Source organism: Nycticebus coucang, chromosome 11 (genome assembly GCF_027406575.1).
Source record: "Nycticebus coucang isolate mNycCou1 chromosome 11, mNycCou1.pri, whole genome shotgun sequence".
Taxonomy (NCBI): domain Eukaryota; kingdom Metazoa; phylum Chordata; class Mammalia; order Primates; family Lorisidae; genus Nycticebus; species Nycticebus coucang.
The window spans coordinates 42,415,034-42,439,904 of NC_069790.1; the positions used below are offsets into that span (position 1 = coordinate 42,415,034).

Genomic DNA, 24,871 nt, shown 5'->3' on the forward strand with positions numbered 1-24,871 from the left:
TAGTTGGTCCCCAAATTACAATGTTTTGACTTACAATTTTTTGGCTTTACAGTGGTGCAAAAGTGATATGCATTCAGTAGAAACCACTTTGAATTTTGATCCTCTCCCAGGCTAGCAATATGCTGATTCATACTCACTAGAAATGCTGGGGGGTGGCTGCAATTCACAGCTCCCCATCAACCATGCTACTCTGAGGGTGAACAGCCAGAACTCTGTAGTGCCCTATGTTGCCAGAGGATGTTACCTAACTATAGGTGAATGAATGTAGATGTTCTGAGCATTTTTTTTTTAATTTTAAGATGATTTATAAAGTGACAGTAATCAAAAGACTATGGTTGGCATCAAGATAGATAAATAAATCAATATAACAAAATAGTTCAGAAATAGACTCATATATATGGGTAACAATTTTTGACAAAGGTAATTCAGTGAAGAAAGGATAATCTTTTCAATAATTGGTGCTTCAACAACTGGTTATTCATAAAAAAGTTTTATCCATATATCATATATAAAAATTAACTCAAAATGGATCATAGACTTAAATGTAAAGTCTAAAAATATAAAATAGAAAACCATGAGTTATACAAAGATTTCTCAGGCCACCAAAAACATGATACATTTAAAAAAAATTGACAGGCCAGGTGTGGTTTCTTATGACTATAACCCCAGCAATCTGTGTAGGCCAAGGCTGGTGGATTGCCTGAGCTCAAGAATTTGAGACCAGCTGGAGAAACAGCCAGATCTGTCTCTACCAAAAATAGAAAAACTAGCTATGTTGTGGTGGACACCTGTAGTCCCTGTAGTCCCAGCTACTGAGGAGACGGAAGCAGGAGGATCGCTTGAGCTCAGGAGTTTGAAGTTGCTGTGTGCTATGATGATGCCACAGCACTCTACCCAGGGCCACAAAGTGACACTGTCTCAAAAAATAAAAAAAAAAAAAGATAAACTGAATTTTATCAAAATTAAAAACTCCGCTGAGTGTGTTTAATGTAGGGTAGGCTAAGCTGTTTGGTAGGGCAGATGTATTAAATGCGTTTTCGACCTAGGATATATTCAGGTTATAATGGGTTTATCAGGATGTGATCCCTTCTTTGGTTGAAGAGCATCTGTGCTATTATCTTAACGTCACTTCTTAAAAAGACTCCTCTTTTCCCACCATCAAATCATCTTGCTGCCTTCCTTGTTTTGATTTCTAATTTTTCACATCCATTTATTTTCTTAGTTTCTCAGAAGACTTATAAGTTGCAAATTCCTTGATTTTGATAACCAAGAGTTATGCCTAGGCATGCTTCACCTCCAACAGCTGGCAGAGTGCTAATTCTGTCGTAGGGATTTAATAAGGACTTGACCAGTGTTTGGTTGAAAATAGACTTGAAGGTATGGAAGGGATAACAGACATATGCTAGGAATTTTTATAAATGTTGTAAAGTCTGTCTTATATTTATATATAACACCTAGTAGTTTTGAAAATGCTGCAATAATTAATGAATATTTGGAACATAATTCAAGTAATACTCTATTAAAAGTCATCTCTAAATCACTATGTTCAAAAGACTACTATGTTATTAACATTTGATGTTATGGGAATTCCTTTAACCTCTAAAATTCTTTTAAGAAAGAAGTCGACTTCTTTCATATACATTCTTGTTTTAGTATAATTTATACAATTAATTCTATTTTTCCTATTCTGTCCTCTGTTATGTGCCCACTAATTATACAGCCTATGAGATATTTTTACTAATGATTCAATACCATGTTAAGTCAAAGGAACTACCTATAGACATCAGTCTAAATAAAAAGGAAATGATTACAAAACATTGTGACTTTTTACTCAATCATACACATTTATTTCTTTTCTAGATACTATATTTATGTTGCAAAATTCAGAGAATTTGAGAAGTAGAAAAAGAAAAAGCAGGCTTCTGCCTGACTTATAAACATAAAACATTAAAAAAAAAGTTCTGTTTTTTTGGTCATTAAATGAAAATTTAGTTAATCTAATCTAAGACTTATTTTTTTTTTTTAGCTATGGTTTGCAAACAAGTCTCTAAAAATGCAAATTATATAATTGACTCGAGTTTTTCCTGTCTTTTTCCTTCATCTTATTAATCTTATAAGAATCATAATATATGTCTTTCAGAACATTGAATTGAAGTTGGTCCTGTGTACAGAAAACAAAACTCCACATGAGCATTTAATACAATTGTTATTAAAAAAAAATGGAAAGACGTCTGAGAAATTAAGCCTTCTCCTTTGTTAATTTTACTGGGAATTGTCAAATTTGAAACTTCGCTTTTCATTTCTCTGCAGTTTTTTTGAAAGCTAAAAGTATGCAAAGGTGTAGTTCTGCAAAATTCTGCAGGTAAGCAGAAAACTAGTGCAGAAAAATGCCATCATTTGAGATTAAAACTTAAAGTCCCAATTGGCCTATTGTTTAGTCGATTCCTTTTTCTAAGTTATATTTTGCTTTTTAAAAACTATCCTAGAACTGCAGAGGGCAAATGAGGAAATTATGTGGAGATATTTGACCTATATCAGGAAATATAAATAAAAATAAAGTCAATGATCTAAATATTTAAGAAACTCTGTTTAGGAAGTTGGATTTGCATGTCTCTCATAGTTCTTGGGCTAGTAATTTAATTTCCCTTTCAACGAGCTTAACTATATCAAGTAACACTGCCATCAGTGCATAGCCAGTGGCTGATGAAGATCTTGTTTAGGGTAACTGAACCTTCTAGATAGCAGACATTACAGTGGGGTTTAGGAGAGATTAAATTCTTTGTACCCTGCCAAAAGCAATAATTAAAATGAATGGAATCTGCTTATATAAACAGCTGTCATTTCTTCCTCAACAAAGAATTTTGCCATTTACCACTGTCAAAAAGGCTAATCTTCTAAAAGGACTGAGTTTTTACCATCTTCCTTTTTTAATTTTTGTTTTAGGAATGTTCCTGAAACAACAATCAAAAGGAACTCTGAACTCTGAGGATGTGGTCAGCAAAGGAAATGTATTCTAGCCGCTGCCCATGGAAACTTCAGAAAGAGGCAGTTCAATATTTCTGAGTTTTGTGTATTTAAGCATCTCATCAAGATTAGGATTCTTATTTATCATCTTCCTCTAGCATTTTTAGACTATTCCTGAGGTTTTGGAAGAATGGTAAATATGCTCTAATCCTTGAAAGGGAAACCTCTCAGTTTTTATCTAAATAACCGAAAAAGCATAGCATTAAAAAGCGAAAGGAATTTTTGGTTGTGGCTGATTTTTCAAGTAGGAGACACCCTTCTGACCTAATGATCATTGACAGAAACTAATTGACTTAGAAACTGAACATCTAAAATCATGACAGCTTTCATTCCAGATGTTATGATGACTATAAGCTATGGGACATAGACTCCAAATGTTAAGAGAGAGGAGAGAAAAAATATTGAATTAAATATGAAATATAGGCCAGGTATGGTGGCTCACTCTTATAATCCTGGCACTCTGGGAGATCGAGGGAGGAGGATCACTTGAGGTCAGGAGTTCCAGATCAGCCTAAACAAGAGTGAGACCTGGCCTTTATAAAAATGGAAAAACTGACTGGGTATGGTGGTGTGTGCTGATGACTCCAGGTACTCAGAGGGCTGAAGTAGGAGAATTGCTTGAGCTCAGGAATTTGGGGTTGTAGAGACCTATGACACCAGGGAGACAGGGTAAGAACCTGTCTCAAAAAGTAAAAAAGAAATAAATAAAGTGAAATATAGATTACTGAGTGAAAAGGAAGAGGTCAATACACAATATGTTGCAAATTCCAAAATAATGTTGATATACTAATTTTATTGTCAGAAACACTTTGGGTGGTAGATGGAAACTGAAGCCTAGAGATATTTTAATAGCTCTATTTTTAGTTGTGTTTGTTTTGTAACTGCTTTTTATGTACAGTATTATAAAGCTCTATTGTCAAGTTCCAACCAGGGCAATAAGGAATTAGCTACATAGATATCTTCCCCTGTGTGACGTGAGAGCAAAGAGACACAAGACAGTAAATGTTACTGACTATCATATAACAAGATTTTTATTTTTATTTTTATTTTTTTGAAAAAGGCAGATGGGGCCGGTGCCCTACTCCTTGATCCACAGGTGCCACCCATAAGATTTTCAATGTTAGGGAAAAAAGAGCTGCAATTATAAGGTCAAACGAGTTACATAAAATCACTGCACTGTTAATACTGAATTCAAAATCTGTAAATCTTATGGATAAAAAAAATATTTATTTTTCTGCTTTGACCATTGAAGTGGCCTTGATGTAATTTTACCCCAATGTAAAGTTGACATTTTGGTTTTTAATGTTATTCCCCAACAGAAGGAATAAGTCCTTTGGGGAAATGTTTGATTTTTATTTTTTTTTTGAGACAGAGTTTCACTATGTTGCCCTCAATAGAGTGCTGTGGCATCACAGCTCACACCAACCTCAAAGTCTTGGGGATTCTCTTGCCTCAGCCTCCCAAGTAGCTGGGACTACAGGCGCCCACCACAACACCTGGTAGTTGTTGCAGTTGTCAATGTGTCAATGTTGTTTAGCTGGCCTGGGCAGGGTTCGAACCTGCCAGCCTCAGTGTATGTGGCTGGCACCATAACCACTGTGCTATGGGCACCAAGCCAGAAATGTTTCATTCTTGATCAGAGACATAAAAAATACATCTTGAGATTGGGACAATTCAAGCTTGAGATAGTTTTCAAAATTTCATGGAATCATCTTAAAAGCAAGGAACAACAAACAAGCCCTTGGGATATTTGTATCCCAAGGGCTCCCATTAGCTAGTGTTTTGACATATAGGATATATATATAAAAAAAAAAAATCTTGTAGTTGATCTAAAATTGATTTTGTGAAAATCTTTCAATAAGCAGTTAAACTAAAAAAGGGCTGTAAAAATAACAGTAAAAAAAGTACATTTATCATTTGTATTAGATTTAAGCCAAATCTTTTTACATTTAGTAAAAAAAAACTAAAAAAAGTACATTTATCATTTGTATTAGATTTAAGCCAAATCTTCCTTTAAAAATTGATCATTTAAAAATTAAGCATTATCCTTTTCTTAGTAGAAAAGTGATTTTTCTTCTATTTAAATGTTCCCAGTTAGTGAGAGAAGAATCTCAGCACATCAATGGAGAAGAAATGTGGGATTAGAAAAATCACACTTCTGCAATAATTGATTCATTCAAAGAATCTCATTAAGTGTTAAAACAATATGGTAGGCAAGGACTAAAGGCTGCAACAAAGCAATAAAAATATGAAAAGATTAGTGAAAAGACATATACTCCTACCAAAGTTGTATGCAAAGGATTTCCTGCAGCATTTGCCATTGTGGGCTGTGCTTGAAGGAAACCCCGGACTGCATGTATCTGAGGCAGCTTTTCCACATTCTCTTCAGGACCCTGAACTACTGATGTGACTACACATTGGACTAGACAGTGTTAAAACAGAAAGCCTCTTCCAGTGGGCAGGGCCAGACCTAATCCCCACAGACAAAGAAACTAAGCATGACTTGAGAAACAGAAGAAGCAGAGCATGGTAGTGGAACAGCATTCTTTTCTCCCTCAATCTAGAAATTTTCGTTCATATGTACACTATCCAGTGGTTGTGGACAACCATTTACTTGGTATAAAGAACCTAATTTTGGGTGGCGCCTGTGGCTCAAGGAGTAGGGCGCCGGTCCCATGTGCCGGAGGTGGCAGGTTCAAACCTAGCCCCGGCCAAAAAACAAAAAAACTAAAATAATAAAAAAAAAAAAAGTTTAAAAAAAAAAATAAAAAAAAAATAACCTAATTTTAATATAAACTTAATTCTGGATAGCGCTGGTGATGCTGTATCCCAAGTTGCAGCTTCTTTGATTGTGAATATTAACAGACAATAAAAAATGTTGTCTGGTTTTCTTTTGCATTCTTTCAAGTGGAACCTTGAACTAAATATATGACACACATAAATTGGCAGAGAAATTGTGCACATGCCTTTTGTTGTTGTTGTTAAAATCAATTATTTTGAATTACTTTGAGATCTCATTTCAGAAGAATGGCCTGAACAGTCTTCAACCACAGTTGTGGTGGTTGTAAATGCTCCTAATTGTGTCTTCTTAGGGTTATTCCATCCCCAGGGTTTGCAAGTTGTTCACTTAAAACCTTTTTAAAATACTTGGTACTTCTTTACAAGCCAGCTGATGTGACAGCAACCAGATTCCAGTGTTTGAGTATACGAAAGTCTCTGCCTACTTAACTGTGTCGGAAATAATTGCACCTAAAATGAAGCCTTCAGGAAAACTTAGTGACTAATAGATTATCCTTAGAACTCTGCCTTAACTCTATAATGTTCTTGGTTTTGTTTGTTTGGTTGGTTGGTTTTTGAGAGAGAGTCTCACTCAGTCGCCCTAGGGTTGAGTGCTATGGCATGATAGCTCACAGCAACCTCAAACTCTTGCTTGGGGTCAAGTGATTCTCTTGCCTCAGCCTTCCACCACAATGCCTGGCTATTTTTTAAAGTATATTTGTCTACATACAATAACTAAGAAAATGCCATGAAGGCTACATTGAACAGTTTAATGAGAATATTTCAGATCGTATGTGAAACCAGCACATTGTACCCCTTGACTGCACTAATGTACACAGCTATGATTTAACAATACAAATAAATAAATAAATAAATAAAGTATATTTGTCATGGAAATTTAGTTAATGTGTTACAACTGAATGTGTACGTACATTGGTTAAATAAATACAATCGCTATAAACATCTATATGATCTGAGATTTCGGGTTTTTTTTGAAATGGGAGCTTTTCTGTTTATAAGTTCATTAAAAACTAAAACTGTAAGAAAATGAGGTATTATTTTTTAAGAGAAAATTCCTTGCTGAAAATTCATTATGAACAAAAATCTCTCCCATTTGCTTTTGTTAACATGATATTCCTTTGCAAGTCAGTGTAGATTTAGTGTGGTAACTTTTACTGTTTTTAAATTTTAGAATAACATTTTTTGTCTAAAGGGGAAAGGCATTCTTTCATTTTTCATTTTTCTCTATTTAATGACTTGCAGGCACTATACCTAGTGCTGTAAGTGCCAGAGCTTGGGTTTATATTAATAACTCCTGACCTCCAACTAGCAGCTGGGCTGATTTTGAATAGAAGGAAAGCATTGAAGAGTTCGACTATGAAACAAAATGTTTTTCCTGAAAATACTCCATGAAATGGCTATGAGTAGTTGACTTTCTTCCGTGCAGAGCATCACGCTGTGTGGGGTTCCTGACTGTTCACCCTCCCTGGCCCCTTCCTTCCTCTCTAGGTGGTCTGTGTGGGGCTCATGCTTCTTTGCAATCTTATCTGCACACTCTTTTCTTTCTTTCTGACCCAAGAGAAAGGAAAATGTATTGATGACAATTTTTTAAATAGTGTAATTTATTCATTTAGAGCGTGCCACGATTAATTAAAAGAACATTTGTCTGGAAATGCTACTAGGAGGCTATTGTGTAAATGTAGGTATTTTGAAAAATATCCTTGACATTGCAAATCGACCAATGTTTTGTCAAATTGTGTCAGATTTCATTTGTTTTTGTTTCATTTTTAGCAATAATTCATTCTGTGATTACCACATTCTGTCATTAAGGGATGTATTGGTACCGTAATACTTAATCTTACTAAATCTGACCTTTTTTTGGTGTAAGCGCCTTTATTTCTTTCCACCCATGTCAGATAAGGTATTTGTTTTCTTCACTAATAAATCCTTGGATATTTTTAGCCAGAAATCAGCCTTACAAAGCTATTTTTGAGTATCATTTATGTAAAATAAAAATCTTTAGCCTTGGTAATATTACTTCTGAGCTGAACTCCTTCTATCCAGATACTTTTTCTGTGCTTTTATTATTTACTATGCACTGTTTCTGAAATATTTTTGTAATACTTTTTTGTATTTTTGCCTTTCAAAAAGATTGTGGTGTAGTAAGTTCATAACTAGGTTGTAGTTTAAAACTGTTCTTGGCTTAGTAAATCAAAATCTAGGCATTTTTGTCCTGACACATCCTCAGTCCATTGGCAGCTGGAGCTAGACTGCTATTAGGCCTCTAGCTCCCATTCATTGTCTTCACAGTATAAAAAGAGGAATGTGAAATTCACTGAATGCTGCCAGGAGATGAATCTCATTTCTCCAAAACTAAATTACACTTTTCCACTAAAATGATGATATGCGTTGAAGACACATCACTCAGAAATTGGAAGGCCGAACTCTAGGTTATGACTCTTCACTTTGTCCACCCGGTGGGGGGTACAGTGCTTTTTTTAATGCTGGAAAATGACCATTGTAACAGGTGCTAATTAGGAACAGCTCTCCTGGGGGAAGAGGACAGTGCTGAGCCCCCCCGGCTGCTATCTAGGTGCTGCCCACCTTAGTTTTGTACCAAGTGATTGCTCACACCAGGGGAGAAAAGATCACCCACCCTACCAGCCTACCAATCAGAACTTAGCATCCCAACTGCGAAAGGATATAGATGACTCTCTAGCCTACAACAGATACAACAGAATCTTGAAGGTGACCTAAAACAGCCTTGTGACTAACTATCATGTGTCCCTCCCCACCATGGGTTCTCAAAGAGGCTCATGGTAGGTTCACATGCCCAGTAAGACTCTGGTTCCAAGGTGACCTCTAAATCACCAGGTAGGCCTGACCCATGCAGTACAAAAGAGAACCACAGGCTATAACACTGGCTTCTTTGTCTGTTTGCCTCTTTGCTTATTTGCCCTGGCAGTGGAGGCCTGATCACTATCTATGGTGAATGCATCTTACTCCATAAGTCTGCGTCTTAGTCTTCCTCTGTAAGCCTACCTTTCTCCTCTTCAATAAACATTTCATGTTTGCTTTACCTTGGGGTGTCTGGTTATTTATTTATTTTTTTGCAGTTTTGGGCTGGAGCTCAGTTTGAACCCACCACCTCCGGTATATGGGGCCAGCACCCTACTCCATGAGCCACAGGTGCTGCCCGTGTCTGGTCATTTTTTGACAAAGAGCACTCTGAGAATCAATGACCCAGGCAGCTGCCTGAAACCTCTACATTTTGAAGACAGGCACCCAGCCCGGAAATTCAAAATAACTACTTTTAAATATCTCTGTTTGGGAAGGCGTAAGAAAAAATTAAAAAAAAAAAGAATATATATGAAGGGAGGGAAAAAAACAATGATACAGTGAATGGTTGAAGAGGAATATAATGTTTATACAATGCTAAACAGGTTACAGGTTACATTTTTTATAAGAGGAAAAATAGAACAGTACAATGGAGGGCTCAGGCTCTGACCACATAATTCAGTGGCCGTCTCAGAAATGATACTGGAGGAACAGGAGATACACTGTCCTTACTGTGTGTCTGTGTATAAGGATGCGATTCAACACACCACCAGGTAGGATGCATTCTACTCCAAAATGGCTAACTGGATTATCAAACCTTTGGATTGAACTTCCAATTCATTGAAAAAAATTAAGAATTAGATTTAAAATACACCAAGATGCAGCCACCAGACAAATGCAGACATCTGCCCTCTCCAGTGAATGTTATAAAAAAGAATTTAGATTATTTTAGACTAAATGCAACTTTAGGGGCATAACCACCAGATGGAATGAATGATGTTAGATTAGAGTGTGGTTTTGGACAAAACAAAGAATCATTGGAGAAATGTGATTTTGGTTGGGTTTAAAAATTATTACTTTTCTCAGGTGTAAAAATAGTTATTTTGGCTATGTAAGAAAATAGATTCATTCCTAAAAGCCGAACACTAAAGTAATTCGATGTGTAATGTGATGTCTGTATTCCTTTTTTTTTTTTGTAGAGACAGAGTCTCACTGTACCACCCTCGGGTAGAGTACCGTGGCGTCACACGGCTCACAGCAACCTCTAACTCTTGGGCTTACACGATTCTCTTGCCTCAGCCTCCTGAGCAGCTGGGACTACAGTCATCCACCACAACGCCCGGCTATTTTTTTGTTAGTTTGGTCGGGGCTGGGTTTGAACCCACCACCGTGGGCATATGGGGCTGGTGCCCTACTCACTGAGACACAGGCGCTGCCCTCTGTATTCCTTTAATATTCTTCTGCATAGAAAATATTTTTAAAGAAAGAATTAGCATGATCCTTCATGGTCTGACTCCAGCTTATTTCTTTAACTTCACCGAGACATGTGGTAAAATAAATATTATCTGTATTTTTAATTCATATTTTCAAAACAGCTCCCTTTGAATCCTTCAGGACAAGTGAACTTATTTTACCATGTAACAGAAGTTTGCAATTTTTTTTTTTAACCTGAAGTTCTCATTGTGCTCGAAAAGCATGGGTCTGTGTGACTCTGTGTGTGTGTGTGTGTGTGTGTGTGAATATGTGTTTATCTTGGATGAGTTTTATGATTTTCATCAGGTTGTCAGAGGAGCGGTAACTCAAAAACATTGTCAAGAATTTTTCAGTTTTACTTGCATAACTCTCTCCATTGTAGCTTTAAGTATTGTAGTTAACAATACTTAATTATTTTAAGGGTCTTTAAAATAATCGAATCAAATTCAAATCTTGTATGTGAAGATCATGGTTCCGTGGTCAAATTTTTGGCCTTCTCACAAATGATATTTCTATTTCTATTTTCCATAGCATGCTGAGGATTAAGTAGCTACTTCTTAAGGTAGGGTTCTTCTTTCATATGTGTTCACATACATTGCACACTACATCTATTTCAGACAATGTGGGGATGATAGTTTATGAAAAGATCTGTCTTTGAAGCTTTAGAAAAAAATACTAAACCATTATCTGGCTCATGTATCTGGCAATAAAGCCTGAATATTTACTTGGTTTTGGAGTAAGATAAACTTCTACAAACATGGTAAAGGCTGGGCCCGCAGAGGCTGTTCCTACACACATAAGACTAGTGTCAAGAGGGGAGGAAGGAGAAATGAGCAGGGCCTGCTGGTGGCCATTGGACCTGAGCAGCAGCATGGGGCTCCATACTTCAAAGAGCCTGGTGCTTGCATTAATGATTGGCTGTCATCATCTTGAAAATCTCAGTCATTTTTCATTAAGGAGCACCCCCAGCCCCCACATTTTCATGTTGCACTGGACCCCATGTGTTATGTATTCAGTCCTGCCAGTGTGGTTTAGTCCTGAGCTTATCTGTGTCTCTGTAGCTGTGTTCAGTTTGGTTCTTGCTCAGCTATTGCTACCCCCAAGCTTCCTTCCTGCAGATAAGGACTGAGGTTGGGCTGCTCATTACTACAACAGCACAAAAGCCATGAGCCAATGTGCATTAGGATTGGGGAATGAGGAGGGAGGATAGGGAGCAGAAAATGGGGCAGAAAAATTCCATCTTCAATGGTAAATCATGAATATCACAGTAATTTTACTCAATGCATTTAACTTTCACTGACAATGCTTCTTTAAATTCCTTATAATTCTCATTCTTCTATTCCCTCTGACATACCTATGATACAAGGAAGTATCCCTTGTATGCTTGAAGAAAGCATCCCTTGTACTGTTGAAGAAAATTGACTCAGAGCTCCCCATACACTAAAACTAAAAATAATAATGAACAGTGATGAATCTGTACTTCAGATATTTTCTCTAAAAATTTAAGAGCATTATTTCTCAAAATACAATTGAAAACCAATAATCTCATCATTTTGATAAGGCAACATCTGAATGTGTGTCTGTGCCAACCGTGTTATGCTTTGTATTTGCTACAAATTTGCGGTTTACTAGGGCTGCTGTGTAGGGATGTGCTGCGAGCGCTATGCTCAAGGCAGCTCAGGGGAAACCAAAACGTAGATTGTGTCTGGGCACTCACTGGCCTCTTATCTGATCGTCTTTGTGACAAATTCTACTGAGTTTTTCAGTAGAGGAAGTGTTCATGATTAGAGGGGATAATCTTTGTAATTTTTTTTTCCCCCAAGCTGGTCAAAGAGTAACAATAGTAATTATAATAATTATAATAATTGTGGTGATAATACTTAGAGTAATTAATTACCATATAAGAGGCACTGTGCCAAACACTTGATGTGCCTTATTTCATTCAAAGCTCCTGCAACCTGAGAAGTAGTCACTAAATTATATACTATTTATAAAATGGAAAATTGAGCCTGAGAAAAGTGAAGTGAATTGCCTGAAGTTATGTACCTAGTAAATGATGGAGCAGAAATTTGAATCCAGGCTAAAGAAATTCAAAGACCACGCTTTGAAGCACTGTGATACCTTCCTGCAGTTGAGGAGCCATTTGAGACCCACTCTCATGAAGAATAGGGAGTTAATCAGTTTGATTTAAGCATTCCACACTATGTATCAAACCATCAGATTGTACTCCATCAATGTATAGAATTATGATTTTAATTAAAAATTAATAAAAAAATTAAAAAAAATAAAAAAGAATAGGGAGTTTCTGGCTATGTCATTTCTATTGTTTGAGTGAATGAAACTAACACAAAAATCACAAAGTGATTTTACTTTTTTAATGTTTTAACTATTATCCTAAAATATAACCATTGCTTTTTATACATGACTTTAGCTTTGAAATTTTCCTTGTCAGAAGATAGTCATTCCCCATTAAGGATTTTAGAAGATCATACTTCATGGACCCTTGCCATTGGCTGTGGTGAAAAGAGGAAGAATTCAGGAAGTAGGCAGCAAATAAGGGTGAGAAATATATTTTCTTTCTGAGAAAAAAAAATTTTTCTTCTATGAGATGGGGTCTGGCTATGTTGCCCAGGCTGAAGTACAGTGGCTATTCACAGGTGTGATCCCACTACTGATTAGCATAGGAGTTTTGACTTGTTGTGTTTCTGGCCTCGGCCAGTGCACCCCTCCTTAGGAAACCTGGGGGTCCCCTGCTCCCTGGAGGTAACACAGAAGGAACTGAAGCACATCTCACATGGTAAGTGAAAAGAAAGTCAAGCACCTCATGTTCTCCTTCATATTCAGAAGCTAAAAGAAGTTGATCTCATAGAACTAAAAAGGATACTAGATGTGGGGAAAAGTAGTGGGAAAAAGAGGATAGGGAAAAATCGTTGAAGAATACAAAATTACAGATAGAGCATAAGTAGAAGTTACAGTATTCTATAGCAATGTAGCATGACCATCCTTAAGAATAATATATAGTTTCAGATGGCTAGAAGGAAGAGATGAATGTTTCCAACACAAAGAAATGACAAATGTTTGAGATAGATGATGAATATGCTAATTACTCTGATCTGATCACTATACATTACGGGTATCGAAACTTCAGTATGTACCCCATAAATATAATTATTATGCCAATTAGAATTTGTTTTAAATAAACAAAAAGAGAAAAGAATGCCTAATTATTATTCAAATGCCATCTGAAATTCTCTAATGAAGATTATCTTTCTAACATTTTGTTTTTTCAAAACAAGAATGAGAATAAATTTTAAAGAAATTCTCTAGGGGAATTCTGATTTCAGAATTTTGCTATAATTACATGGCATATTTAGATGATGAAGAGAAGATTATAGTACAATTGACCCTTGAACAACATGGGTTTGAATGGTTCAGGTCCACTTATATACAAAGATTTTTTTTCAACCAAACTACGATCTAAAATACAGTATTTTCAGGATGCAAAACTCTTGTGTATAAAAGACTGACTTTTTATATACATTATTCTGAAGTGCTTACCATAAGACTTGAATATGTGCTGATTTGGGCATACCCAGGGGTCCTGTTACCATTCCCCAGGTATACTGGGGGCTACTGTAGCTAAAAGTTCCCAGCTTCTCATTTCACTCTCTACCCACCAGAAGAAAACTTTGGGAAAGACAGAATTAGTGTTGAACAGATTTTGTTTCTTTTTATTTCTAGAGGTACTCCAAAACACATGTTCCAAAAATTGTCAGAGGAAAAGAATATAGATTTTCTAGGTAGGTACTCATATTAACAGCATAAACAAATTTCATACCATTTCATCCCATGAAGACATAAGTAATTCTCAGATAGCAAAATTAATCCTCAAAAAGCCACTCTTCAAAAAAAGGCTATCAATTGAATCTAATATCTTTATAGAAAATATTAGTAAAGGCTTATGGTACTGACCAAGTTAAAAAAATATATAATCTTTTTATAAGATGTAAAATTTTAAAAAATTATGTGTATTGAAGGGAGAATAATAAGTAACCAAATGAACATTACTCGGGTTTATGATATATTAGTATATGGACAAAATTGTTACTTCTTCATACCTCATATTTCCTTCTGAATCCACTACCATAATTGGGAAGCATTTGCAACATCATGTAATTCAGGATTTGTGCAGAGATTCATGACAGACATCATGAGACTTTTTTTTTTTCTTTTTGCTCACACTTAGAATCATTTTGTGATTTTTGAGAAGCCTCTCTAAGGATGTTTGTCTTGATGTCCTGTGTCAGTGAAAATCTATGCTTCACCAGAATAGGCATTAGAGATAGATTTCTTGATTTTTCTATGAGTTTGAGATTGTTATCTTTCTCCACATGACATCCAGCTTCAATAAGTGCTAAGTGGCTGAGCCCATCATGCGTATATGAATATAACCATAATGGCTGTGAATAGAAGACTGTATGCATAATAAAAGATTCAGATTATAAATTTTTGTGCAGAAATACTGTCAGTTACTACTTAATGGTATTAAATGCAAATTTAGTGATTTTATAACATCTTGAAGCATTGGTATAATTAATCACATAATTGCTATGTTCTTTGTACTCTTTATTTGTCAGGATCTATGATGCACGCTGATTTAATGAGAGACAGAGAAGTCTAAAAGAAGAGGGTCTGGGCAGGGCTCCAAGACAGGAGTCTCCACAGGTCACTGCATCCTCCAATATACAGGCAACCCAGCATAGCCATGCCAACCTGATCATCTTTTCTGAAACTTAATGTTGTATTAGTCTTGTCTCTGGCTCTTGGTTTCAGGGTTATATATTTCCTATTGATAACCATTAATCCTCTCAGCTTAAGAGCACTATCCTTGAAATCCCTTTCTTTGCCTTACTTACCACATGCTCCAGTCAATCTCTGATCCCTGTACCCAGATGCCTAGTAAATATTTCTCTGTCAGCCCTTTCATTTCATCCCCTGATGAACATTGCCCATTTCTAAGCCTTAAAATTTCTTGCCTGAACCATTTAAAACATGTACTTCTTCTTTCTCAACTTCTAGCCCTCACTGTCTAGTACATCCTCCACATTCTCACCTAGGTAAACTTGGCATACCTTGGTGAACTTGGAAACTTAAATTTTACCATGTCTTCCATGACTACCCTTTGCTTTTGAATTCCTCAGTAAAAAAACTAATAAATTCTATAATCTTGTATCACCTCAAACAGGCAGAAGAAACCCATGCTCTTAATGTAATGTTCATTTTGCCAAGAACTTAAATGTCCTCACCTCCCACTATTATCTCATCACCCTTATCTTTCCTTCATACTTCAACACCTTCCTCAAGACTCATCTCAGACATCACCTAGTCTAAGATGTTTGTCTTTCAGTTAGGTGTTCTCTTATCTCCACTCCCATATTACCTTTGCATATTGCTTAGTCTATCTTTGCTTATTTTCTTCTCTGTGTAGACTTCCAGAAGTGAAAAAACTAGAAGTTTGTTGACTGTGTCTTGTTCATTATTTCATGTCTGGCACCCCGCATGATATCTGGGACATACAACAAGCCCAGCACATGTTGCTGAAGAAAGCTATGAATTTATGACTCTGGTTGTTGGTTCCCACATGCAAAAGAATGAAAATTGGGCTTATTCCCAAACCATATACAAAAATTAACTCAAAATGAATTAAAGACTGAAACATAAGATCTGAAACTTATTAAATTAGTAAAAGAACACATAGGCAGAAAACTCTATGACATTAGTTTGAGCAATAATTTATTGATGTGGCCACAAAAGCACAGGTAACAAAGCAAAAATAGACAAAAGGTATTGTACCAAAGTAAAAAGTTTCTGCACAGCAAAGGGAACAATTAACAGAGTAAAGGGATAAATCATAGACTAGAAAAAACATCTACAAACCACCCATCTAAATAAGGGGGCAAATGTCCAAAGTATGTTAGGAACTCTGACAATTCAATGGCAAGAGAAAAACAACATGGTTAAAAAATGGGCAAAGACCTGAACAGACATTTCTCAAAGGAAGACATATGTCAAGAGATATAGGAAAAAATGCTCAACGTCTCTAATTATCAGTGATACAATATTACCTGATATCTGTTACAATGGCTATTATCAAAAAGATGAAAGCTAAGAGTGTGAAGGAAAAGGAATCCTGGCACACTGTTGATAAAAATATAGACCAGTATTGCCATTACGGAAAATAGTATGGAGGTTCCTCAAAGATTACCATATGATCAAACAACTAACTTCTGGTTATACATTCAAAGGAATTAAAATTGGTATGTCTAAGAGATATCTTCATTCCGCTCTTCACTGTAGCATTATTCACAGTAGTTGATGAAAGCATAAAGAAAGTGTGTTTTATATATACAATGGAATGCTATACAGCCTTAAAAAGAAAATTCTGTCAATTGTGACAACATGGGTGAATGTAGAAGACATTAGGTGAAGTGCAATAAGCCAGACACAGAAAGAGAAATATCATATTATATGTGGAATCTAAAGAAGCTGAACCAAAAGAAGTAGAGATAGAATGGTGGTTAGCAGAGACTGGGGGGTATGGGGGGGCAAGGGTGGGCAGGAAGATGTTGGTCAAAAGGTACAACACAGTTCTGTAAGACAAGAGGAATAAGTTTTATAACTCTATTGGTCAGCCTGATGACCATAGTTAATAATGTATTGTGTATTTCAAAATTGCTGAAAGAATAGATTTTCAAATGTTTTCATCACAGAAAAATAGGTCAAGTGAGAGATATATTAATTTGTGTGGTTGAATCATTCTGTAATGTATACAGATACCAAAATAGCACACTGTACCCCATAAATGTATATAACTATTATTTGTTAATTAAAAATACAATAAAATAATAAAAGAACAAAACTACGATGAGATACCACTTCACAGCAGATGAATGGATGAGCACAGTAATGTACACAGATATGATTTAATAAAAAAAAAACCATGGCCTTATCTATATAATGGGATATCTTTCAGCCATAAAAGGATATCCAATGGTTCATTCCTAAATATTTCATTTTTGAAACTAATTTTAAAAATAGTCCTTTTCCACTTTTCTAGTAAGTATAATATCAGGAAATACTTTCTTTGTACCTCTTCCTCTTAAAAGCACCTTAGGGGCAGAAACCCAATTGTATTCACCATAGAATTCCTGGTCCATATCAGAGTGCCCAGCCCATGATCCATTAACACTTTTTGTTAAGAGAATGTTATTGAATCTTTAATCACTGAGAATTTTCTCTAGGTTTAGGTTATCATTCTAAGCATGATTCTTAATTTTTCATGTCTATAAATATAAAGGGTAGAAAATTTTAGAAGAAATCTGAAAGCACTATGAACAATTGCTTCATTTCTGAGCCTCCCACTGTGGGCTATTAATCACAGCTGGTCATGAGAGTACTCTAGAACCTGGGGTCCTGTTTCGCCCCTGACCACATCTCCTTGCCTCTACAATGAAACCCAGAGGCACCTGGAGAAAGGCATCTCCTGCAGTCTGTCTTCTCTTCTGCTTGGCCACACCTCTCTATTCTCCTTCCTCTGGACTTGCCTTCTCATTGCTGCATCCCTCTAGTCCATGATGTTTTAAACCTTTATTCCATAGGAAATAAACCTCTGTATACCATCCACCTGTCTGCAGATTGTGCCCTTTCCAGTTAATTGCTTTTCAAGAAGTCTGATTATTTCCAGAAGGTGGTCTTTCTTTGTAGCTCCCCTGAGATGAAGCTGTTCCTCAGAAATGTTCAAAGAATCCCATTCTCCTAGCTCCACATCACTGATTCCAGGCTCTGCTCTTTCAACTCTTCTGCACCCTTTTGGATGGCTTAGCACTCAATTCAGCTACTGTGAATCAACTTCTTCCTTGGCCTCCTGAGTCCCCCTGAGCATTTATAAAGGATCTGATACCCGGCTTATAATCTTCCCCTCAACCATAGCTGCAGCCATCATTTGGAGGAGGGCTTAAGGTCCCAGAAGATGATGTTTTTCTCACTGTAACATCATGGTCCCTTTGTGTGAGTCCTTTCGCAGAATGTTTCCGCCACTTTAGCAGTAACTCTCAGCACCATTTATTGGAACACACAACTAGCTCCATCTCTTCAGCGGCATTTATTGGAACACACAACTAGCTCCATCTCTAAAATCTAAGACTCCACAAACTGACACATGGACCACAGCACTTTGTGTTCCTGAACTCTACTCCCCTGATGCTTCCTCTGATCACATCTCCAGGCCCTCTCCACAACCTCTCTTATACAGCCTCCCCATGTGTTTATGGGCTTTGCTTCCAGATGCACCTGAACACGCTTCAGCCTCCTCCTCCCTCGGTATGTTCATTCATATGTGGAACACCCCCCCACCCCCGCCAAGGATTACAACACACACCCTCAGCTTCAAAGATGCCAAACGTTGCTGCAAACAGATGCACCACTGTACAATTAGGTGTTAATGAAAATGGATGAACTTCAAGGTCAGCTGTTCCATAATGTCCCCCAGAAATGCCATTATTTTGCCTAATCTATCCAGTCTCCCATTCACCTCCACAGCAACTTGAAACTTTTACCACCCTTAAACTGACTACCCAGCCATTCTGTGTTCTATTAATATTCTAGCATTTAATTATTCATTCATTTATATTTGGTATAGGTACAGTTTTCAAAATTTTTATTAGTTTTTTATTGTGCCAAAATATACATAAAACATTTACCATTTGAATAATTTTTTAAGTGTGTATAAGCCAGTAACCTTGAGTCTATCCCTACTGTCTCTCAACCATCACCATTTGTTTTCAGAACATTTTCAGCTTCCCAAACTGAAACTCTGTACCTATTAAATATTAGCTTTCCATTTCTCTCTATCTATCCCCCTGCAACCACCATCATACACCATTCCACTGTGTCTCTATTTATTTGATTACTCTAGGTACCTCATATAGGTGGATTCATATAACATTTGTCCTTTTCAGTCTGGTTTATTTAAATTAGCATAACATCTTGAAGGTTCATTTCTATTGTAACAGGTGTCAGAATGAGGCTGAAGTGATTACCCATGGACTTATTTTCCCCTGTAGCCACTCTTACTATATTGGGAGAGAGCACTTTGAAAATTGAACATTTCATCCCAACAAAACTGAATACACATACTTCTGATCAGCCCACAGAACATACTCCAAAATCAGTCACATCTTAAGTCACAAGTCTAACCTTAGTAAATTTAAAGGAATAGAAATTATTCCTTGCATCTTCTTGAACCACCATGGAATAAAAGTTGAACTCAGTAACAACAGGAACCTGCATACTCATACAAAAACATGGAAGTTAAATAACCTTATGCTGAAAGATAGATGGGTCAGAGATGAGATTAAAAAGGAAATTGCCAAATTTTTGGAACAAAATGACAACGAAGACAGCAATTATCAGACCCTCTGGGATACCGCATACGCAGTCCTAAGAGGGAAATTTATAGCACTGAAAGCCTTCCTCAAGAGAACGGAAAGAGAGGAAGCTAACAACTTAATGGGACATCTCAAGCAACTGGAAAAGGAGGAATATTCCAACCCCAAACCCAGTAGAAGAAAAGAAATAACCAAAATTAAAGCAGAATTAAATGAAATTGAAAACAAAAGAATTATACAACAGATCAATAAATCAAAAAGTTGGTTTTTTGAAAAGGTCAATAAAATAGATAAACCTTTGGCTAACTTAACCAGGAAAAAAAGAGTAAAATCTCTAATTTCATCAATCAGAAACGACAAAGACAAAATAACAACAGACTCCTCAGAACTTCAAAACATCCTTAATGAATATTAAAAGAAACTTTATTCTCAGAAATATGAAAATCTGAAGGAAATTGATCAAAACGTGGAAGCAGGTCACCTTCCAAGACTTAGCCAGAATCCAGGGGAAATGTTGAGCAGGCCCATATCAAGTTCTGAAATAGCATCAACCATACGAAATCTCCCTAAAAAAAAAAAGCCCGGGACCAGATGGCTTCACGTCAGAATTCTACCAAACCTTTAAAGAGGAACTAGTACCTATATTACTCAACCTGTTCCAAAATATAGAAAAAGAAGGAAGACTACCCAACATGTTCTATGAAGCAAACATCACCCTGACCCCCAAACCAGGAAAAGATCCAACAAGAAAAGTATAGACCAATATCACTAATGAATATAGATTCAAAAATATTCAACATGATCCTAACAAACAGAATCCAGCAACACATCAAACAAATTATACATCATGACCAAGTTGGTTTTATCTCAGGGTCTCATAGCTGGTTCAATATATGTAAATCTATAAGTATAATTCAGCACATAAACAAATTAAAAAACAAAGACCATATGATTATCTTAGTTGATGCAGAAAAAGCTTTTGATAATATCCAGCATCCCTTCATGATCAGAAAACTTAAGAAAATTGGTATAGAAGGGATATTTCTTAAACTGATAGAGGCCATCTACAGCAAACCCCCAGCTAATATCATATTGAATAGAGTTAAATTGAAATAATTTCCACTCAGATCAGGAACCAGACAAGGCTGCCCATTGTCTCCACTGCTCTTTAACATTGCAATGGAAGTTTTAGCCACCACAATTAGGGAAGAAAAGGCTATCAAGGGTATCCATATAGGGTCAGAAGAGATCAAACTTTCACTCTTCGCAGACGATATGATTATATACCTGGAAAACACCAGGGATTCTACTACAAAATTCTTAGAAGTGATCAAGGAATACAGCAGCATCTCAGGTTACAAACTCAACATTCAGAAATCAGTAGCCTTTATATATACCAACAATAGTTAAGCTGAAAAAAGAGTTAAGGACTCTATTCCATTCACAGTAGTGCCAAAGAAGATGAAATATATGGGAGTTTATCTAACAAAGGATGTGAAAGATCTTTATAAAGAGAACTATGAAACTCTAAGAAAAGAAATAGCTGAAAATGTTAACAAATAGAAAAACATACCATGCTCATGGCTGGGAAGAATCAACATTGTTAAAATGTCCACACTACCCAAAGCAATATACGATTTTAATGCAATCCCTATTAAAGCTCCACTATCATACTTTCAAGATCTTGAAAAAATAATACTTCATTTTATATAGAATCAGAAAAAAACTCAAATAGCCAAGACATTACTCAGAAATAAAAACAAAGCAGGAGGAATCACGCTACCAGACCTCAGACTATACTATAAATCGATAGTGATCAAAACAGCATGGTACTGGCACAAAAACAGAGAGGTAGATGTATGGAACAGAACAGAGAACCAAGAGATTAACCCAGCTACTTACCGTTATTTGATCTTTGACAAGCCAATTAAAAACATTCAGTGGGGGAAAAGATTCCCTATTTAACAAATGGTGCTGGGTGAATTGGCTGGCAACCTGTAGAAGACTGAAACTGGACCCACACCTTTCACCATTAACTAAGATAGACTCTCACTGGATTAATGATTTAAACTTAAGACATGAAACTATAAAAATACTAGAAGAGAGTGCCAGGAAAACATTTGAAGAACTCCATCTGGGTGAGTATTTATGAGGAGGACCCCACCCTGGGCAATTGAAGCAGCTTCACTACTACACTACTGGGACCTGATCAAACTAAAAAGCTTCTGCCCAGCCAAGAACACAGAAATAAAGCAAGCAAATAGCCCTCAGAATGGGAGAAGACATTTGCAGGTTATGTCTCCGACAAAGGTTTAATAACCAGAATACACAGAGAACTCAAACGTATAAGCAAGAAAAGAACAAGTGATCCCATCTCAGGCTGGGCAAGGGACTTGAAGAGAAACTTCTCTGAAGAAGACAGGCGCAGAGCCTACAGACATATGAAAAAGTGCTTATCATCCTTAATCATCAGAGAAATGTAAATCAAAACTACTTTGAGATATCATCTAACTCCAGTAAGATTAGCCCATATCACAAAATCCCAAGACCAGAGATATTGGCGTGGGTGTGGAGAAAAGAGAATACTTCTACACAGCTGGTGGGAATGCAAATTAATACATTCCTTTTGGAAAGATGTTTGGAGAACATTTAGAGATCTAAAAATAGATCTGTTATTCAATACTATAATTCCTCTACTAGGTATATACCCAGAAGACCAAAAATCACATTATAACAAAGATATTTGTACCAGAATGTTTATTGCAGCCCAATTCACAATTGCTAAGTCATGGAAAAAGCCCAAGTGCCCATCGATCCACAAATGGATTAATAAATTGTGGTATATATACACCATGGAATATTATGCAGCCTTAAAGAAAGATGGAGACTTTACCTCTTTCATGTTTACATGGATGGAGTTGGAACATATTCTTCTTAGCAATGTATCTCAAGAATGGAAGAAAAAGTATCCAATGTACTCAGCCCTACTATGAAACTAATGTATGGCTTTCATATGAAAGCTATAACCCAGTTATAACCTAAGAATATGGGGAAAGGGGAGAGGGAGGGGAGGGAGGGGGGAGGATAGGCGGAGGGAGAGTGATTGGTGGAATTACACCTATGGTGCATCTTACAAGGGTACATGTGAAACTTAGTAAATGTAGAATATAAATGTCTTAACACAATAACTAAGAAAATGCCAGGAAGGCTATGTTAACCAGTGTGATGAAAATGTGTCAAACAGTCTATAAAACCAGTGTATGGTGCCCCATGATCGCATTAATGTACACAGCTATGATTTAATAAAAAAAAAAAAAGAAAGATAGAAAAAGAAAATCTTCCACCTACATGCCAGAATGCCTGCCATAAAGTTCCTCAGAATGAAGTTACTTAGAATGAAGTCTAGAGATACCTGCACAAAGGAAGTCATGCCTTCTCCTAGCGCACATATGCACACCCACACACTAAACAGAACTTCTACTTCAATCATCTTTAATTAATATCAAGTAGGCCATATGTTACATAATTGAGAAACTTGTTGGAAAAAAAAGGTTGCATAAATGCCAACCTTATAGCTACAAATCAACTTTGACATGAATAGCTTGAGTTATGGGAGCTATGATGGAATTGACCAACTCGATGCAAGTGCATTTGAGGTCAATAAATGTTTTTATTTAATTCTGAAGAGAATTATTTTCCATTGGAGCATACCCTCAAATTCAGCTTGTATGCCTATAAGTGATTTATCAAAAAATCTTAACGTTAGTGCTGAAAGGAACTTTGAAAACATCTTGTTTCCTCCAGGTCCTCACCAATAGATTAAGAAAGTGTTGGCCCTGAATCAAGGCCAGCAGTTTGCTGAAGCTGTTGGTTTCAAGCAGGAGCCTAAAGAATTATCTTTCTATGGTCTGTTGGCCATTTCAGAACTTTGGAAACGTAATGGTCAATTCATTAGAACGAAACAGTATGAGTCATTGGTGATAGATGTAGGCTAGTGTGATTTATAGTCTTAACAGTGTCAGGTTCCAAAATACCCATAAAATATTACTATATTTATCTCACAAGGATATTTAAGTTATTTATTAGAATTATAATGCTGTTAAATCTTTTTCTTTTTTTTTTTTTTTTATTGTTGGGGATTCATTGAGGGTACAATAAGCCAGTTACACGGATTACAACTGTTAGGTAAAGTCCCTCTTGCAATCATGTCTTGCCCCCATAAAGTGTGACACACACTAAGGCCCCACCCCCCTCCCTCCATCCCTCTTTCTGCTCCCCCCCCATAACCTTAATTGTCATTAATTGTCCTCATATCAAGATTGAGTACATAGGATTCATGCTTCTCCATTCTTGTGATGCTTTACTAAGAATAACGTCTTCCACTTCCATCCAGGTTAATACGAAGGATGTAAAGTCTCCATTTTTTTTAATGGCTGAATAGTATTCCATGGTATACATATACCACAGCTTGTTAATCCATTCCTGGGATGGTGGGCATTTAGGCTGTTTCCACATTTTGGCGATTGTAAATTGAACTGCAATAAACAGTCTAGTACAAGTGTCCTTATGATAAAAGGATTTTTTTCCTTCTGGGTAGATGCCCAGTAATGGGATTCCAGGATCAAATGGGAGGTCTAGGTTGAGTGCTTTGAGATTTCTCCATACTTCCTTCCAGAAGGGTTGTACTAGTTTGCAGTCCCACCAGCAGTGTAAAAGTGTTCCCTTCTCTCCACATCCACGCCAGCATCTGCAGTTTTGAGATTTTGTGATGTGGGCCATTCTCACTGGGGTTAGATGATATCTCAGGGATGTTTTGATTTGCATTTCTCTAATATATAGAGATGATGAACATTTTTTCATGTGTTTGTTAGCCATTCATCTGTCATCTTTAGAGAAAGTTCTATTCATGTCTCTTGCCCATTGATATAAGGGATTGTTGGCTTTTTTCATGTGGATTTATTTTAGTTCTCTATAGATCCTGGTTATCAAGCTTTTGTCTGATTGAAAATATGCAAATATCCTTTCCCATTGTGTGGGTTGTCTCTTTGCTTTGGTTATTGTCTCCTTAGCTGTACAGAAGCTTTTCAGTTTAATGAAGTCCCATTTGTTTATTTTTGTTGTTGTTGCAATTGCCATGGCAGTCTTCTTCATGAAGTCTTCCCCCAGGCCAATATCTTCCAGTGTTTTTCCTATGCTTTCTTTGAGGATTTTTATTGTTTCATGCCTTAAATTTAAGTCCTTTATCCATCTTGAGTCAATTTTTGTGAGTGGGGAAAGGTGTGGGTCCAGTTTCAGTCTTTTACATGTAGACA

The 24,871-nt window shown here is 36.5% G+C and overlaps 1 non-coding gene across 1 annotated transcript; it reads left to right on the forward strand.

The window, feature by feature from the left end:
- Positions 1 to 23,389: 23,389 nt before the first annotated feature.
- LOC128560609 (small nucleolar RNA SNORA2/SNORA34 family) lies at positions 23,390 to 23,526 on the forward strand. The gene has a single exon (XR_008373089.1). It is a non-coding gene; the product is annotated as a small nucleolar RNA SNORA2/SNORA34 family (small nucleolar RNA).
- The last annotated feature ends 1,345 nt before the right edge of the window (positions 23,527 to 24,871 follow it).